The sequence below is a fragment of the Tupaia chinensis genome, unplaced genomic scaffold (genome assembly GCF_000334495.1).
Source record: "Tupaia chinensis unplaced genomic scaffold, TupChi_1.0 Scaffold000085_1, whole genome shotgun sequence".
In the NCBI taxonomy this organism is placed as follows: domain Eukaryota; kingdom Metazoa; phylum Chordata; class Mammalia; order Scandentia; family Tupaiidae; genus Tupaia; species Tupaia belangeri.
The window spans coordinates 7944481-7951384 of NW_006159547.1; the positions used below are offsets into that span (position 1 = coordinate 7944481).

General features: G+C 34.5%; 1 protein-coding gene and 1 pseudogene across 24 annotated transcripts in view; one reads left to right on the forward strand and one right to left on the reverse strand.

The window, feature by feature from the left end:
- The window catches only part of PPFIA2 (PPFI scaffold protein A2), a 533343-nt gene that overhangs the window by 331292 nt on the left and 195147 nt on the right, over positions 1-6904 (reverse strand). The window lies entirely within an intron of this gene.
- On the forward strand, positions 2291-2499 carry LOC114006792 (uncharacterized; annotated as a pseudogene).

Sequence of the window (6904 nt, forward strand, 5' to 3'; positions counted from 1 at the left end):
CCAGATGGAGGGAGGAGAGAGTGAAGAGCCACCCAGGTACAGGCACAAAACCGAGAGCTACACCAGCTTCCCTTGCAGCTGAACATAGGCTACTCATCTTCAGTCGTGTTTTACATGAGGGAAAAATTAACTCCTCTTTTAGTCAATGCTATGCTGTGATTTTTAAAATACAGTATGGACTCTAACCCTAGCTAATTTTATAATTTTCTAGAGTAGTCTTTGCAGAAGTCTTTTATTTCACTATTTTTCTTCTGTCTAGTGCATTATTCATGTTTTTATTTCATTAATTAATAATAATAGGATTACTTTTACCATTAGTTTATGATTGCTTCTTAGTATTTTCAGATCCTCCTGTCCTAGTTTCTTAAGTGGCTGGCACCACAGGCACAGAGTGCTGCTCCCACATTTGAGGGTGGGCTGGGAATTGAACCTGGTCCTCCCACATGACCTCTGCCTGTTGAGTAATAGCATCTACCAAAGAGCACTACTGCATTTGGACCTATGGCAGCTTCTAATAATATTTCAGGCACAAATGTAATTAAGTCCTTCCTGTCAGAACTACATGTCATTAGATTATATTAATAGACATATGTAAATGTACATAACATATACATAAACAGCAACTTGAAGTACATGTGATTGCCAGACTAAACCAAAGATTTTGAAAACTTTTAGACAAGTGTCTCTTGTATTTTAAGAAATCTAAAAACATATTTTAAAATAAGTCATGTGGAGCTAGACTGTGGTGTAGTATTAGCCTAACCTTTTATGATGCTGGAGACACATGCAAAGATCTGGGTTTGTGCTGCAGGGTCTCCCTCTACATGCAGGTGCACACATATCTGCCTATTATCTGACTGACTGAGTAGGTACAAATTCAAACACATGTTTTGAGGTAGATCAGATCATTGTTACTATGTCAGGGGTGTTGTATGTCTGTCTCTGTCTCTCTCTCTTTTGCTGTGCTATAGAATAAGTGAAAGAAGTTTAAAATTAAAAAAAAAAACAAGTCATGCAACAACTATAATTTCATCTGAAAATATCTCCTAGGTTTGGGGAGAGGGAGTTGGCAATTTATTCAGAATAATTCTACATACTTTTAGACCAGTTATTTGTTTTTGACAAACCTAAACTTGTCAGGAATAATTTTTTAATAAAGTTGATGATACTAGGATTTTACTTAATCATTATAATTTTAAAAATATAAACTAATGAAGAAAGTAAAAACAAAAAAAGAAACATATATATAAATTAATCAAATAGTAGAAATAAGAACATTAATGGTCTATAAATTTTGTTACTCAGAATAAAACTGTATTACTCAGAACAACAAAAACCAAGCTATTCTCATCTGTATGTTTACCAGATAGGGATTCAAAGTATTTTAATTTTAAAAAATGATATTTTATCCAAGGAAGGCAAACATTAGTATATTTTTCTTTTATAAAATAGGTATTTCAATAGCCAGCTTACTAAAATTAACATTTCTCCGCATAGAAGGAAACTATTACAGTAAAATATTCCATTATAAAGTATAGCTATAAAACACAGCTTCTTGTATTTTTTCTTCCAAATTTTTTTCTTTGGACTTCTTATCCCCTGAATAAAAGGTTCTATCATGTGCACAGTACTAGCAAGTAGATATGAATTCAAATACATGTTTTTCTGAGTAGCAAAAAGCCACCGGCAAGTGCCAGAGAGCATATACTTATTCATCTAACACTGTAACATGACATATGACCATACGGGTGACCTGTCAGAAGAATCCAAAGAGCAAAAGTGAAGTTAAGGTACCTGCTGACCAGCAACATAAGCATATTTTGTAAACTTTTTAGGAAAGATTTTCAGAAAGAAAAGCCCGTTCATTAAATTGGTTTTATAGTACTTAAACTCTAAAGTTGGAGTATAATAAGGAAAAACCATGTGGTCAAGCAGGGGCTAAGGGTAAATTAAATGGAAAGAGGACAAGTCGGTTTGACTAGGAAATCTGCATTGGGTCTAATGAAAAATACACAGGCGAGGCTCAAGAGACTTTCCTCAGAGCTGATGAAGTCGCCTTTAATCTTCAGAAGTTGTGTTAATTATGTATTGCTGCACAGTATATTATCCCAAAATGTCATGGCTTAAAATAATGATTACTTATTGCTTCTCACCATTGATGTGGCTTAGAATTCAAAGGTGACTCAGATGGGTGATTCTGTCTTGGAGTCTCTCATGAGGTTGCAGCCACAGGTCAGCTTGGGAAGCATCATCTGAAAAGGTTTGACTACCGCTAGGAACTCACTTTCTTTTTTTTCCCTCGGCCTTTTGGCTAAGATCAAGTGTAGTATCTGTTCTTTCTTTTTTTTTTTTTCTTTCCTTTTTTTTTGGGAGAGGTTTTTGCTATAGGGCGTGTGCACTCACCAAAAAGACAGAGAGAGACAGAGAGACAGAAAGCGAAAAGTCACCCCCTCCCATGGGGGGATGGCCATGTCACAATCCCTTCTCCTCCATTCTCCTCTCAGGATCTTGGGCATGCACGCACATGTGCCCAGTGTGAGTTTAAGCCACTGGGTCCAGGATTCGAACTGCGGTCAACTACATGGGAGTCCAGCGACATAGCCATTACACCAACTGCTGGTCCTTTCACTTTCTAAGTGTTTCATTCACACAATTGGTAAGACAGTACTGACTATTTGCCACAGTATCTTTCTCTGTGAGTGCCTCTCCAGGACTGGCTGAACTTTACAGCATGGCAGCTGATTTTGTGGAGTGTCAAGGCAGCAAGATATGAAGTGCAATGGCTTTATGATCTCACTCAGAAGGCATACACTATCTCTTGTACCAGATAATACTGTCCACATAGGGTCAACTCTAATCTAATAAATGAGGGATCTACATAAAGGTAGACAATTCAGGAGGTAAGGATCATTGAGGCTTATCTTGGAAGCTAGCAATTAAATCCACTGTTATTATTAATAATATTTTATTATTGTCATCATCATCATGATGACCAGTGTTTTTTTTTTTTATTATGAAAAGGCTATCATGTGCTTGGCAGTTTAAACCATTTATTTTTTAAAATTATTTTATTTAACTTTATTTATTTATTTTTAATTTGACCAGAGAGGGACAGAGCAAGAGCGAGAGCGAGGGAAAGTGAGAAAGCAAGCTGTCATTTCCGGCACTCGAACCACAGTTGGCCATATGTTAGTCTAGCACTCTTAACCACCATGCCACCTGCTGGCCCAATTGTATACCATTTCTAATCTACATGAAATTTCTTTATATCATTTACATTTTATTTTTTTTCCTTAAAGAGACTTTTTTGCTATAGGGCGTGTGCACTCACAAGAAAGACAAAGAGACAGAAGCAAGAAATCACTCCCTAGGGAAGATGGCCACACCACAATCCCTTCTCCTCCATTTTCTTCTCAGGATTTTGGGCATGCACCACATGTGGCCGGTGTGAGTTTTATAGCACTGGGTCTGGGATGAACCTCTATTGCCTATATGGGAGTCCAGCATATTAACAATGACATCATCTGCTAGTCCCTTATTTCAAATTTTTATAAACTTCCTGAGACAGTTTTATTATTTTCTGATTATAAACATCTTAAACAAATTGTCCAGAGTCGCAAAGTTAATGAGTAGCAGGATATTTATATATCAATGTGATTCCAAATCTCATACTATTTTTTTTTTACTTATTTTTTTATTTTAACTTGTCAGAGGGCACATGTGCGCACCAGAAATAGAGAGAGAAAGCGAGAAAGCACTTCCATGGAATTTTCATGCTGTAATCCCTTCTCATTTCCCCTCATTTTTAGGATTCCTCAAACTTCTGAGTCCAGGACTCAAACCATGTCATAAACTATGTGGGATCCTGGTTCCTGAATCACAATGCCGCCAGCTATCATATCATCATGCTTCTCAGAAAATACAATCTGCTCTGGGCTAATCCTGCTAGATATCATCAGTGCCTGGAGAGCGATTGTTGCATGGAAATGGATATATTACTCAATACCCATAATTAAGGTACTTTAAAGCATTGTTTTGTATAACAGCTAAAACATTTAAAAACAATGCTAATTTTATAATATTAGAATAATATTGCCAATTCTCATTGAAGATAAACTTTTAAAAATTGAGTTATTAGTGAATTTTTATCTAGTCATAAACTAGAGCTTTCTTCATGACAGTTACAATGGCACTGTTTTCTTAGGAACTTATGACTTTGAATTATTATGAAAACAAAAGTGGCATTCTATGGACTTTTTTACTGACATTTAGCTAAAGGCATAACGATAATGACCAAATCCTACATGAAGAATTGCTCTGGATCTCTGAGAATTTTGTAGGATCAAAAGTAACCAAATAACCCCTCTTGTAATGAACACTCATTATTTTAATTAAGCTTTGATATGAAATCAGAATTTAAAAAAAGAAACTGGTCACATCTACTGTTGTGGATAATTTAACACTATTGTTTCATGTTACAGTTTCTGGGTGACAGATAAATCGTTAATTAACCAAAAATCATTATCAATCTTGACATGGCAATATATTAAGTCTGAATTGGAGATTCCTTAACAAACATGTGCCCTAAAGGCAGTGTAAGCTAAAGGTCATTATTACAGAGGTCTAGTCCTCAATTTAATTAGCTTCTTTTATTACAAAAAAGTAGTTTGGAGTCCTCACAATTCATACATCAATTAGAGTTACAGTTCTTATCAATTGGAGTGTCCATGAAAAAAGGAAAGAAGGAACAACAACAACAAATCAACATCTGTTTTTCTAAATATAATAATTATTTATAATAAGAGGAAACCCTTCATGGATATTTAACCTTCTACTCATTATTATCCTTCAGATAAAAACCATCTTTCATCATGCTAAAAAATATTCCATCTCTTGTTCACTATTTTCCAAATTTGTGATATTTCTTCAAAGGCATCACCTGAGATTCAGTTTTAAATGAAATATTTCTTGGTCCTTATGTATATTTTTTAATCTACTCTGGTGGTAGCACATAGTAGGCCTGCATTTTGAATAGTACGTACTCTAAAATTTGAGAATCCCTGTAACAGTTCAAAGGATCCTTCAGTCTGATCCAGGAGAGAAGCAGTAAAATAAAGTGTAGCTAATGTTAAGTTGATGTTAATTATAATTTCCAGAAAGAAGTCTAATTGGCAATAAATGGGAAGTAGATCATATTCTTGAGAAACAAAATATTACATTCACATATAAGGGTAGTTTAAAAAAAGTTTGTGGAAAAATAGAATTAAGGTACTTTATTTTGGTGCAATTTTGTTTTGAAATTCATATACTTTTTTTCACAACACACATTTTCCATAAATGTTTTGAAGTTCTCTCATATTTTATATGTTAATAATATTTACAAAAATAGTGCTATAGGCAAACCTTGCATGTGTCAATTTCCATGGTGAGCTCTTTTTATGTATTATCTCCTTTGAGCTTGTACAATCCCTGAGGTAGATATTAGATGGTTGGGAAAATCATGACACATTCTTGCACAGAAAAACACATCATGACTTTCCCAACAATCTAATACTATCTACTCTATTTTATTTTAAAGTAAAAAATGAAGTTAGACAGAGAAAATCACCTGTCCAGAAACTAGCAGAGAATGATTAACACTTAGGCTGTTTGACTTCGAGTGTTATACTGTATCAATGTATTCAAGGATTAATGAGTAGTTAGTATACTCATATCTTTAGGAAAAAAATGTTAGGTATTGAAAGAAAATAGAAGTAGATTAGAATAAAGTAATTAGATCAAATAGATTTAAATAGAATATCTAGGTTTTATATAGAATTCAAACAAAATGTAGAGATTCTGATTTCTTTAATTGGATATTGGGTATAAGTGGACATATAAACTTTTATGTTAAAATTCTTGCAAAAATAAATTATTTCTTTCAATTCTTGCATCAAATAAACAAAGAAAACAACTTCAACCACCACCGCTGCAGGCACACAGAGATACTTGTATACAAGATACTAAGTGTAATCACTTATATTCTGGATAATTTTTAGTTTATAGATACAATATCAAGTTTATTCAAAACATTCCCAAGATAAACCTTGGTATAAAATACATCTTTGAGATAATCACTTCTATCCTTTGTATATTTAGACATTTTGAACAACTTCAATTTGTTTGCTTAACAAACATTCTGTGTCTTTAAGGAACTCACAGGAAATGAAGAAGTGGATATGCATACTTAAATTACCTTTGTGGTAATTATTCTGGTAGAGGCAAGTACAGCATTTTATGGGATCCCATGGAGGGCAGGAGGGAACCTAAATTCAGAAGACTGTTAAACATTCACGAAAGGAATACATTGCATTGGATTCTGAAGAAAAAGGAAATGGGGAAATGATGGCACAGAAAGGAAGTTCAGAAGCAGGGCAGACTATAGAGATGTCTTAAGCACTTTCTTTTGTCTTAAAGCAAGTCTACAATCTGGTTGAGCAGTCTGCAGTACACCTCATTATAAGAAGATGTGAAAAGTGTTGGGACTGGGGTTATAGGCTGACCAGGCAGAAGGTAAGCAGATGACAGCACATATATGATTAAACTAGATCCAGGTTAAACTAACCAGACTGCCTTGCCCTGGAATTTAAATACTAAGTAGAGCTGGATGTAAGTAGAGTTAAACTATCTGGTGATGATACTGATAGGAGACTGTCCTTCAGATCATTCTAGTACAGAGATTCTGGAAACTGCTCTAATTCCTCCAGGTCTGTACTTACAAATCTCTGCTTTGTGAAGCCTCCCTCACTCAAATAATTTAAACTACACACTCTAACACTACTTTCACTTCATATGCTCTGAATTTTGACCTTAGCATTTATCACAATCTCACACATTTTTCTTTGTTTTTTTTTTTTTTTTTTTT